The following is a 13,755-nucleotide window of genomic DNA, read 5'->3' as shown; positions in this document are numbered from 1 at the left end:
TCATGATGTACTCTGCAAATAAGTTAAATAAAAGCAGAGTGACAATACACAGCCCTGACGTACTCCTTTTCATATTTGGAACCAGTCTGTTGTTCCCTGTCCAGTTCTGTTGCTTCCTGACCTGCATACAGGTTTCTCAAGAGGCAGGTCAGGTGGTCTGGTATTCCCATCTCTTTCAGAATTTTCCACAGTTTATTGTGATCCACACAGTCAAAGCCTTTGGCATAGTCAATAAAACAAAAATAGATGTTTTTCTGGAAGTCTCTTGCTTTTTCCATGATCCAGCGGATGTTGGCAATTCGATCTCTGGTTCCTCTGCCTTTTCTAAAACCAGCTTGAACATCTCGAGCTACCACATGCGTGAGATCAGCAGTGGCGGGAGAGGAGCAACCCCATGTCCACGGAGCGGCGACTGCACAGGCGCAGGAGGGCTGAGAGGAGCTACTCCACGTTTAAGGTTGGCAGGGGCGGCCGTGAGGAGATACCTAACGTCCAAAGTAAGGAGCAGCAGCTCTGCTTTGCTGGAGCAGCCGTGAAGAGATTCCCCACATCCAAGGAAAGAGAAGCTGAAGTAAGACGGTAGGTGTTGCGAGAGGGCATCAGAGGGCAGACACACTGAAACCATAATGACAGAAAACTAGCCAATCTGGTCACAGGACCAAAGCCTTGTCTAACTCAATGAAACTAAGCCATGCCGTGTGGGGCCACCCAAGACAAGACGGGTCATGGTGGAGAGGTCTGGCAGAATGTGGTCCACTGGAGAGGGGAATGGCAAACCACTTCAGTGTTCTTGCCTTGAGAACCCCATGACAGTATGAAAAAAATCTTAGTAAGTTCCAAAAAAGACAAATCCTATTTTCTCGCCATGTGTTGGTTATAAAATCAAGTAACTAACCATTGCCTAAGAGGAACACAAAAAGAAATATTTAAGAATAACTTATATGAATGTAATTTAAAATATCTACAAAAATGGAGGTACAATGCCTTTATAGACATAAAATACAATGAATTAACTGTATGGAGCCAGGTTTTAATGAACCATTACAAAACCTTAAATGCAATGTCTGCCTTCTAATATCAATAATCTATTTTACACTTACATACTTACTGCAAATGATAATAAATATTAATTCAGCTGGCCCTCAAAACAGCTCTTATCAGGTAGGTACTGTTATCCTTAATTCTCTTTTTTAGATGAAGAACCTGAGGCACTGAGAGATTAAGAAACAAGAATAAAAAAGTGGTAGAAACAGGATCAAAGCCAGGACCCCAAACTTTGTGCTCTTAACTCTATGTTGTACAGTTTAACTTCTTTAACTTATGATGGCTACTCAAATAGAAATGCTATCTATTTTCACATGAATTTTCACATGAATTTCAAGTACAGATGTTCCCAGTATGTTTTTTAAATAATTATTTTAATTAGGATGTCACATACTCATTCAGTTCAGTTCAGTCGCTCAGTCATGCCGGACTCTTTGCAACCCCATGGACTGCAGCATGCCAGGCCTCCCTGTCCATCATCAATTCCAAGAGCTTACTCAAACTCATGTCCATCCAGTTGGTGATGCCATCCAACCATTTCATCCTCTGTCGTCCCCTTCTCCTCCTGCCTTTCTTCAATCTTTCCCAGAATCAGGGTCTTCTCCAATGAGTCAGTTCGTTGTATCAGGTGGCCAAAGTACTGGAGCTTCAGCTTCAGCATCAGTCCTTCCAATGATATACAGAACTGATTTCCTTTATGATTAAATAGTTTGATCTCCTTGCTGTCCAAGGGATCCTCAAGAAAATTCTCCATCACCATAGTGCAAAAGCATCAATTCTTTGGTGCTCAGCTTTCTTTATAGTCCAACTCTCACATCCATACATGACTACTGGAAAAACCATAGCTTTGACTAAACGGACCTTTGTGGGCAAAGTAATGTCTCTACTTTTCAATATGCTGTCTAAGTTGGTCATAACTTTCCTTCCAAGGAGCAAGCGTCTTTTAATTTCATGGCTGCAGTGTCATCATCTGCAGTGATTTTGAAGCCCAAGAAAATAAAGTCTCTCACTGTTTCCCCATCTATTTGACATGAAGTGATGGGACCAGATGACATGATCTTTGTTTTCTGAATGTTGAGTTTTAAGCCAGCTTTTTCATTTTCCTCTTTCACTTTCATCAAGAGGCTTTTTAGTTCCTCTTTGCTTTTTGCCATAAGGGTGGTGTCATCTGCATATCTGAGGTTACTGATATTTCTCCTGGCAATCTTGATTTCAGCATGTGCTTCATCCACTTCGGCATTTTGCATGATGTACTCGGCACAGAAGTTAAATAAGCAAGATGACAATATACAGCCTTGACATACTCCTTTCCCAATTTGGTACCAGTCCGTTGTTCCATGTCCAGTTCTAACCGTTGCTTCCTGACCTGCATACAGATTTCTCAGGAGGCAGGTAAGGTGGTCCAGTATTCCCATCGCTTTTAGAATTTTCCACAGTTTGTTGTGATCCATGCAGTCAAATGCTTTGGTATGGTCAATAAAGCAGAAGTAGATGTTTTTCTGAAATTATCTTGCTTTTTCTATGATCCAACAGATATCCATTACTCCTGCTTAATGCTATAAACCAGTACTGTCAGATATCACCTATCTTTCTCAGTCTTTTATCATCAGCAAATATGATCTAGTCTCCCCTGTTTCATATATATTTTCTTACAAAACAAAGTTACTATCAAATGAGTTTTTGTAGTCTTCTCACATATATACCTTCACGTGAACATCATTAAAGCTCTATAACCAGCACTGGACAGAAATTATTACTGTGCTTTACACAGAATAAGAAAGCTTTGAAAATCTAAGTAATTAACCCAAGGTAATGGAGCTATAGGTGGCAGAGCAGAACTGAAGATCAGACATCAGTACTGCAAGTTCAGTGGTCTTTAAAAAATAGGCCAAGTTCACTTTCACTTTCAAAAGTATAGGTGGTACACACTGGCACAGACATACTACTGTTTTATCAGCCATACAACTTTCCACAGTTACTCTTCTACCAAGCTCATATTTCTCTATTTTATTCATGCCAGTGTGAGAGATCTGTCACATAGCTTGCTATAATAAAAATATATCAGCACTAGGACATTCTTCTTGATCCTGTTGTAGCTACCTTTTGCTGAATCCTAGTAAATACCATTGCTGTATTCAATTATATCAAGCATTCACTTCTCAGAAATCCGAAGAATCTATTTTTAAAGTAAAGTAGACAATTTACATCCAACTTGTTCAGATTGTTCTGTGCAGATTTCCTTAGTTTGTAGAAACTATATGCACATATGGAATTGGAGAGTTATCAGTTTCCCATGCTCCAGTGAAATGGGGCCAGAACTACTTTTAAAAGTTAATCACAGATACAAACTTCCAACAAGATAAGTCTTGGGGATGAAGTGTACAGCATGGTGGCCATAGTTAACAATATTGTTTTGTGTATTTCAAAGCTGCTCAGAGAGTACATCACAGAAGTTCTCATTAAAGGAAAAAACAAACAAACAAACTGTAACTGTGTGATGATGGGTGCTAACTAAACTTACTGTGGTGATCATTTCAAAATACAGACATGTATCAAATCATCTTGCTGGACACCTAAAACTAGTAAAATGTCATGACGATACATCTCAAAAAAAGGTTAATGGTAATATTGCTACAAACATTCCCATGATAAGGGAGTTGAAGCAGATCAATCCGAAACTAAAGAAAATCCCCCAAAAGTTAACCAAAGAGGCATCATGTTCAAAATACGGCCAAACAGTAGAACACAATTTATTTAAGTATCAACAAGTATGTTTTTAGAATAAATAATTTAGAAACCACATTTTATCATCAACTCTTACAGTACAGATGTGTGGTGTGTGTGTTTAGTTAGTTACAGTACATATACATAGAAGCCAATAAAAACAACTACCCGAAGGAAAAAAATAGGCTATTAATATTTAAGGCCCTTCTCAGTCGATATTTACAATTTAGATATAAGCGGACTGTACTTTTAGACCAAGGTAAGTGCTCTTTTTCAGTTAATCATCCTAAAACCATGGGAGTTAAGGTAGCAGGCACAGTTAAAAGCCACCATACAAAAAACAAATAACAAAGTTTGGTTTTTGACCTAAATAGACTAAATAAAATGAAAACCGCGCCAATCCTGAATGGTTTTCTCCAACAAAGGTGCTTAAAAAACAAGCAAAGAAACAAAAAAGCATACAGTCTAAAGATCATCTCTAAAGTAGAAAGTGTAAATTTAGTTTTTAACACAAAAAGACCTGTTAGCTGATTAATACCCCTATCTTGTTTTCTTTTAAACTATGTAGCACAACGGTTTTAAGTGTCACATGCATTTTTATAACACCCAAATGGAATCACTTTATTAATTGTGTGCCAGATAATGGCAAGCATGTTCCCAGATGATGTTTTAAACAAGGCAAAATATAAAATAAATATTATCTTCTCTTTATCCTCACTTCCCTTTCCTCTTCCTCACTCAGGATGAAGAGTCTAAATATGGCCAAATAAGAAAGTTACTGCTTATATTAAAATTTCACTCATAGTTGAGCATCACATTAAAATTTTACTTTTTCAACAATTATCACAATCAACAATGATTTTTCTATATCTGAATGCTTACACTATTACCTGTACCATGGGAAACTATTCTATAGACTTTCAGGTGTTAGTCTTGCCTCTCCATTAAGCACATAGTATGCTCAAGGATATGCAGTAAACTTCCTATGGATTCCTATAATACTTAGCTGAACACATAATTTAATAAATTTACTGATCAATGTAAAATATTGACTACCAACTATATGGAAGCCACTGTTCTAGGCAATGAAAATATCTGATTAAATTTCCACAAGAATTAAAAAGTTTGAAGCTGCTGAAAGGCATGGGTAAAAAATGACAGTCATAAGAGAAAGAAATTTAGGAATCTATACCAATAACCTCAGATATGCAGATGACACCACCCTTATGGCAGAAAGTGAAGAGGAACTAAAAAGCCTCTTGATGAAAGAGAAAGAGGAGAGTGAAAAAGTTGGCTTAAAGCTCAACATTCAGAAAACTAAGATCATGGCATCTGGTCCCATCACTTCACGGCAAATAGATGGGGAGACAGTGGAAACAGTGTCAGACTATTTTTGGGGCTCCAAAATCCCTGCTGATGGTGATTGAAGCTATGAAATTAAAAAAACGCTTACTCCTTGGAAGCAAAGTTATGACCAACCTAGACAGCATATTAAAAAGCAGAGACATTACTTTGCCAACAAAGGTCTGTCTAGTCAAGGCTATGGTTTTTCCAGTAGTCATGTATGGATGTGAGAGTTGGACTATAAAGAAAGTCGAGCACCAAAGAATTGATGCTTTTGAACTGTGGTGCTGGGAAAGACTCTTGAGAGTCCCTTGGACTGCAAGGAGATCCAACCAGTCCATCCTAAAGGAGATCGGTCCTGGGTGTTCATTGGAAGGACTGATGTGAAGCTGAAACTTTTTGGCCACCTGATGTGAAGAGCTGACTCAAGTGAAGAAAAGACCCTGATGTTGGGAAAGATTGAAGGCGGGAGGAGAAGGGGACAACAGAGGATGTGATGGTAAGATGGCATCACTGACTCAGTGGACATGAGTTTGCTGAGCAAGCTCCTGGAGTTGGTGATGGATAGGGAGGCCTGGCGTGCTGTGGTTCATGGGGTCACAAAGAGTTGGACACGACTGAGCGACTGAACCGAACTGAATATGGTCCAGACAACAGTAGCAAGTCTCACTCAGCTAGAAGCAGTGAGTTTAATACATTTTAGAAATATTCTCTTGATATTTTATTAGAAGCCAGAGGAAGCGCTAAACCCAATTCCAACCTAATGGGGAGGAACTACTTTGTTAAGTGGAAGAGATGGGAACTTTTGGAAGATGGGAATCATAGCACAGTGAGGTAAGTACTCTTTCAGAGTTCTGAGAAAAGACAGGTAGGGAAATGAAAGAATATTTTAAAAAGGATAAAGATGAGTCAAGAAGTCTGTAGGCTCATAAGTTAAATTATTAAAGTCAATCATAAATGCCTCCTGATAAGCTGCCTTATGAACATCTGGAAGCATGGTAAATACAGGATAAAAGAACTTCATCACTGAAAGGCATAAGTTATTTGACCACTTACTGTCTCTACAGAGCTGACTCATTCTAAGGAATTTTAGTCTGATTTTGATTAGACCTTGAAGACTCAGAGTATAACAGCATTACTCTAGATAAAATACTGTAATTTGTAACTAAGTTGTGCCAAAGGCACTGGCACAACTTTTACCTTGCAATCCAACTGAAAACCAAACTGGCTCAACTGGCAAAAATACAGGGGAAGATAGATAATTAATGTGTGTGTATATTCAAGCAAGTAATGTTACATGCAAAAGATCAAATCAGTTTATCAAGTGGACCTAGTAGGAACATCATAAGGATGCCACAATTTATCACTGAGACTCCATGAGAGCTCATTTTAAATTCTTCCACTGAAAACATCAAACTTAAAAAGCAATAGTTCTTTGATATGTTTTATAAATGTGACTTACTCTTTTAGTCAAGGAAAAGAAGATAGTACGAAGACTTCTTAAAGTATTTTATAATTACCACTATACTATTATCTAGATCAACAGACTTTTGGGCAAACAATTTAGTAAATCTTACAAAGTTAAACTGCTTTTGTGTGTGCTTAGTCGCTCAGTCCTGTCTCTCTGTGACCCCATGAACTGTAGCCTTCCAGGCTCCTCTGTCCATGGGGATTCTCCAGGCAAAAATACTGGAGCGGGCTGCCATGCCCTCCTCCAGGGGATCTTCCCAACCCAGGGATCAAACCCAGGTCTCCGCATTGCAGGTGGATTCTTTACCATCTGAGCCATGAGGGAAGTCTTTTAGACATCTTTAAATAAAGAAAACTACTGTTGACTATATATTTATTACTCTGAAGTTTTATGAATTTTCAGACCAGACATACATTAATCAAAAATACATAAAAACAAAAATAATTTAATGCTTTTTCTTTATACTGCTTATAATAAACCAAAAACTACTCATTGGGTATTATAAAGTCATAACCCAACTAGCTACAATTAACAATGTAGAACTGAATACAGAGGACCTTTATAACCGGCAGTACTCTGGTCCTAAAGAAAGATTCATCCTCAGAGTTTCTAAAATATAATTTGTATATCTGAATATTAGTCAAAATCTTCAAAAAATGGTACTAACCACAGATTTACAGACTTATTTTAGCATTTGTCTATTTTCTGACTGTATTAAGACATTTAAGTACATCGATATTTTGACATACAATGCATTTGGATTTAAATTATACTAAAGTTTATGCTATTATAAGTGTCTGCATAATTATAGGAGGAATATTTCAGAAACATTTCTTCTTTTTATGTTGCCATCATAGGCCTAAATTTAGACACAGAAACTATAAAACTTCCAGAAGAAAATACACAAGAAAAATTTTGCAACTTTAGGATACACAAATATTTATTTAGGAAACAAAACCATGAATCATTAAGGAAAAAACACAATCAACTGAACTTGATGAAATGAAAATCTTTTGCTCATAAGACACATTGTTAAAAAATGAAAAGGCAAATCATGCTGGGAGAAAAAACTTGGAAAACACATATTTGGTGGAGGACTTGGGCTCAGAATATATAAAAGAACTACAACTCAATAAAAAGCTATTAACAGACATTGCACAAAAGATATGTAATAGCAGCAGACACACCCCCCAATGGCCAAAAGCTCAAAGGAGTTCAGCATTACTAGTCCTCAAGAAATAAAAATTAAAACCACAATGAAATACCACCGTACTCTCACTAGAATGAATTAAATAAAAAGCCTGAAAACACCAAGGGTTTGCGGAATGTATAGAGATTGAAACTCTCATACACTGCTGATGGAAATTTTAAATGACACAACCACTTTGGAAAACCGGTTTGACAGTTTCTTACAAATTTAAATGTATACTAACTATATAAACCAGCAATTCTATTCCTAGGTATTATCCAAAAGAAATGAAAACATATGTCTCTGCAAAACTTATACAAGCATGTTCATGGCAGCTTTCTTCATATAGGCCAAAAATGGGGAAAAAAATAAATGTCAGATGAATGGAAAAACCCAAAAAGGAATGAACTACTGTTACACATAAAAACATTATTTGGATGAATTTCAAAAACATTCAATTGAGGAAAGGAAGCCATACAGAAAAGACTATATGCTCCAAACTGCATTTATATGAAATTTAAAAACAGGCAAAACTTATCTAAGGAAGTGGTTCTCACTTGGGGAATTTTGCCCTCCCCTTCCTCGGACGGTGCTGGTGTCATTTCTTGATTGGGGGCTGGGTGGTTGCTTCTATTATGTAGTGGACACAGAGGCCAGCAATGCTGTTAAACATTCTAGAATGTACAGGACACTAACACAACAAAGAATTATCAGGCCCAAAATTCCAATAGTGCCTAGGTCCAGGTTGGAAGATTGTTGTCTACTGTGGTCAGTGATGGTCTTGGGATACTGAATGCAAATGAAAATGAAGGTGTTCTGGGGACAAAAAAATGTTCTATATTTTATCTGTAGTAGTAATTTGTTTTCCAAAATTCACCACACTGTACACTTCAAATGGGCACATTTTATTGTATGCGATTTTACCTCAAAGTTGATGGTAAAAATTATAGCCTATCAAATAACATAAAGCTACAAAAACAGTTTAATCCAATTTTTACTTTTAAACATATATGCATAGAAAAAACAGAAAAGGCAAGTACTATTGGTTGGATTATGGATAACTGTGATTTTTTTTCCCCTACTGCTCATCTGTTTTGTTTTCACTTGAAAATATATTATGTAATAACGTACTTTTGAGTTATACCCAAAACAGGTCCAAATAAACTATGGAAGAGCACAACTACACATGAATGTTTGATTATAGCTAAACTCTGATTTATGATCACAGGACTGAAGTTATTTCAAGAAACTATAAAAATGTATAATGCAAAGGCATTTAGAAGTCAACTTTAAAACACAGCTATGTTTAGAGCCTAATTATAAATATAACTATTTCTGTACAAAAAAGTATTTAAGAGAAATTTTCACTATAAACAGTGATACCACACCATAATCAGGTAGGCTGAAAAGATTAATAAATTCTTTTAAATGAAATAAAATAATGTTATAAAGGAATAACTTATTTCATTATATCTATACAGTAGAAAAACATAACAGATACAATTCTGTTGTTCAACAACAGGCCAGGGACTATACAAACTGTGAGTAATAAAAAGATGTCCTTCAAGAAGCTGACTATCTAATGGAAAGAAATGATACTGTTAATAAATCAAATAAAGAGAGTTAAAGGCTATGGTTGAGGTTTGAAAGTAGTACAATGAAAGAATCAAACAACTAAGCCTTGGTAGTTTGGGAAGTATTTACAAAGATGACAGTTGAGCTGGGTCTTGACGTAGTAAGAGCTTATCAGGTGAAAATCATAATTAGACACTTCAAAAATCTTAAAACAAACAAAAGCCAACTGCCTAACAATTCTGTTACACTGCTCTTTTGTTACATTTTATAGTCTTAAAGGTCAGCAACAGAAAAACCAGTTTCAGGAAAAGGAAGATAATCTTGCAATACTGAGCAAGGAAGTTACGCCTGCTGAGAAAATTCCATATTCAAGAGAGAAGACTGCTTTGGAATTATCTTGATGGAAAAAGGCACTCTTTGAAGTTTAACTACATGTAAGTTATATCTAAGTTAGGCAACTGTGGTGTTGGGGAAGATTCTTGAGAGTCCCTTAGACTGCAAGGAGATCCAACCAGTCCATACTAAAGGAAATCAATCCTGAATATTCATTGGAAGGACTGATGTTGAAGCTGAAACTCCAATACTTTGGCCACCTGATGCAAAGAACTGACTCATTGGAAAAGCCCCTGATGCTGGGAAAGATTGAAGGTGGGAGGAGAAGGGGACGACAGAGGATGAGATGGTTGGATGGCAGCACCAACTCGATGGACATGAATTTGAGCAAGCTCCGGGAGTTGGTGATGGACAGGGAGGCCTGGCAGACTGCTGTTCATGGTGTCACAAAGAATCAGAAACGACTGAGGGATGTCAGCAAATATGGAAAACTCACCAATGGCCACAGGACTGGAAAAGCTCAGTTTTCATTCCAATCCCAAAGAAAGGCAATCTCAAAGAATGCTCAAACTACCGCACAATTGCACTCATCTCACACGCTAGTAAAGTAATGCTCAAAATTCTCCAAGCCAGGCTTCAGCAATACGTGAACCGTGAACTTCCAGATGTTCAAGCTGGTTTTAGAAAAGGCAGAGAAACCAGAGATCAAGTTGCCAACATCCGCTGGATCATCGAAAAAGCAAGAGAGTTCCAGGAAAACATCTATTTCTGCTTTATTGACTACGCCAAAGCCTTTGACTGTGTGCATCACAACAAACTGTGGGAAATTCTGAAAGAGATGGAATATCAGACCACCTGACCTGCCTCTTGAGAAACCTGTATGCAGGTCAGGAAGCAATAGTTAGAACTGGACAGGGAACAACAGACTGGTTCCAAATAGGAAAAAGAGTGCGTCAGGGCTGTATATTGTCACCCTTATTTAACCCTTATTTAACTTACATGCAGAGTACATCATGAGAAATGCTGGGCTGGAAGAAGCACAAGCTAGAATCACGATTGCCGGAAGAAATATCAATAACCTCAGATATGCAGATGACACCACCCTCTTGGCAGAAAGTGAAGAGGAACTAAAAAGCCTCTTGATGAAAGAGAAAGAGGAGAGTGAAAAAGTTGGTTTAAAGCTCAACATTCAGAAAACTAAGATCATGGCATTTGGTCCCATCACTTCATGGGAAATAGATGGGGAAACAGTGGAAACAGTGTCAGACTATTTTTGGGGCTCCAAAATCCCTGCTGATGGTGATTGCAGCCATGAAATTAAAAGACGCTTACTTCTTGAAAGGAAAGTTATGACCACCCTAGATATCATACTAAAAAGCAGAGACAATACTCTGCCAACAAAGATCCATCTAGTCAAGGCTATGGTTTTTCCATTGGTCATGTATGGATGTGAGATTTGGACTATAAAGAAAGCTGAGCACTGAAGAATTGATGCTTTTGAAATGTGGTGTTGGAGAAGACTCTTGAGAGTCCCTTGGACTGCAAGGAGATCCAACCAGTCCATCCTAAAGGAGATCAGTCCTAGGTGTTCATTGGAAAGACTGATGCTGAAGCTGAAACTCCCAATACTTTGGCCACCTGATGCGAAAGAGTTGACTCACTGGAAAAGACCCTGATGCTGGGAGGGATTGGGGGCAGGAGGAAAAGGAGACGACAGAGGATGAGATGGCTGGACGGCATTACTGACTCGATGGACATGAGTTTGAGTAAACTCCAGGAGTTGGTGATGGACAGGGAGGCCTGGCGTGCTGTGATTCATGGGGTCGCAAAGAGTCAGACAGGACTAAGCGACTGAACTGAACTGAGGGACTGAAGTTAGGTGATCTCAGTCTCCGGCACCACTTAAAAGTACTAACAAAAAACCATCAGTTTGGCTACAATTTTATCATGTATTTTAACATGTGTGAGCAAATTTCAGTTGGCCTCACATTAACATATTGAAAACCTCATACTGTTAGTAAGGGAAAATCTAAGATGCCTCTTGAGAAGGATAGGTACTGGGACTCCAATATGCATCCTGGGCGGTACTTTTTTTTTTTTTAATGGGCTATGGATTGGGATAATTTAATGTAATTATATAAATGTTTCAGCAGAGAAAATGGCTGAGGCTATATTTTAAAATGTAACACTCTTCTGAATTAAGGACATGTGCTAAGTTGCACAGTAGTGTCCGAACCTTTGCCACCCCATGGACTGTAGCCTGCCAGGCCCCTCTGTCCATGGGATTCTCCAAGCAAGGATACTGGAGTGGCTTGCCATGCCCTTTTCTAGGGTTGGCTGTACGTTTTAAAGACATAAGAAATGCTTACAAATATATGATGAATGAGGTAAACGAACACTCTATACGGTTAACAATGATTACAACAAGGCAGAAAAGTTAATTCCTAAACTTACCAACAGAAAAAAGCCTACAAGGTTCTGAGACCAGGAGGTAACACTGCAGGGAGAACCTGCCTACTTTGCTCCTTAGACTTCCTATAATTCTGGACACCCACTGAAATTAAGGAACCGAAAGTGAATGAAACTGAGTTTATTTAAACTGAACAAATTTTATGCAGTAGAAGATGCAACTTTTGAGTAATCAACTCAACCCAAAGACAAATGGGCCTTCAAGTGGATCTGGTTTCGGGGAAAGAGCAACATATCCTATTCTTAACTCTCTTGACTTGGAGTCAAATAATTACTGGGAACAACAAAAGGAACACTGTTTCCAGGTAGTGGCGGTTCAGGAGACGGGAGAGAATGGAAAAACAATTAAAGCGATAAACCAAGGTTGTAAGGGAGTCTTCTGGAATCATGTAGTAGCCAGTGAACTAGAAACTCTGGATATTTAATAGATATGGACACTAATAGTGGAACCAGGAGCTGGTGCAAGTCCAGCCAAGGGCTGGAGGCAGGCAGCGAGAGAACAGTCGCTGTCAAATCCTTTGGCCTCCACGGCAAAAGATCACCGCCGACCCCCGCCCCAACCCTCTAGCTGAAATGCTCCCAGTACTCAGCACCGGCCCACAAGCACCCCCTCCCCACAATAAGCCCCAACCCCAACCCCAAAAGCCCAGCCGGAGGGACAGCGCCGTCGTTCATTTACTGAGCTGTCCCCCACACGACGTCGTACTCTGCTCCCGACCTCCTGCGCCTCCAAGGCCGGTCGCCCCGGGCACCCCCGGCGCCCCCGTCCCCGGCGGGGTCCCGCTCTGCCTCTCGAAGTTGCCAGGGTTGGGGAAGCAGTCGCGCAGCCGAGGGAGCTCGCGCCCGCTCTCTAACAGCTCGGTGTGCAGCTCCAAGGTGGTCAGCAGGTACTGATCGCGCAGCAGCTGGGCCGCGATCGCATCAATTGACAGGCGGGCCGGGGTCTCCCCCAGGGCCCCCCAGGGCCGCCGCCGCCGCTTCCCCGGGGAGCCCAGCTCGGGCACTGCTCCCCAAGGCCACGGGGTCCTGGGGCGACAGCGAGTCCGCAGAGCCAGGATCTATGCCGCCCCGGCACCCAGCCGAAGTCCTGCCCGCCGCTCGTCGGTCGCCGAGACCTCATCCTCATCCTCGTCCGAATCGCTGAGGAAAGGGTTTACGCCGCCGCCGGCGTGAACTGTCTTACACAGTCAAGAGTGTGGGCGCCCCCCTGTGACAGACCGTGGCCTAAGTCCCCTCTGAGCCTCGGCAGGCACCGCTCGCTTCCACAGACCCGGCCTTGCCACGTCCAGCCTCCTCACCTGGAGACCAGGCGCAGGCTCGGAAGCAAACCGTCCGGAGGCTGCAGCAGTAGCAGCCACTGACTCAGCCGCAGCAGCCCGGCTCTGCGGGCGTCGTCCTGGTCCCTGGTCTCGCGAGAAATGGCGTGTGCCCCGCCCTCTCCCCGCCCCCGCCCCGCCTGCTCCCCACGCTTGTGAGCAGACAGAGGGGCCCCGCCCCCTGCTCGAAGGCAAAGCCCCACCCCAGTCCTTTTTGATTGGTCGAAGGAGGTAAGGGCGGGGATTGGAGTCACGGAGGACTGACCCGGGAATTATCGCGAGAGTAGCTT

General features: G+C 40.5%; 1 pseudogene; it reads right to left on the bottom strand.

The window, feature by feature from the left end:
- Positions 1-13,755, bottom strand: part of LOC136171204 (RAB11-binding protein RELCH-like) — a 79,573-nt pseudogene that overhangs the window by 61,412 nt on the left and 4,406 nt on the right.

The sequence above is a fragment of the Muntiacus reevesi genome, chromosome 1 (assembly GCF_963930625.1).
Source record: "Muntiacus reevesi chromosome 1, mMunRee1.1, whole genome shotgun sequence".
In the NCBI taxonomy this organism is placed as follows: Eukaryota; Metazoa; Chordata; class Mammalia; order Artiodactyla; family Cervidae; genus Muntiacus; species Muntiacus reevesi.
This window is presented reverse-complemented; position numbering and strand designations above follow the sequence as displayed.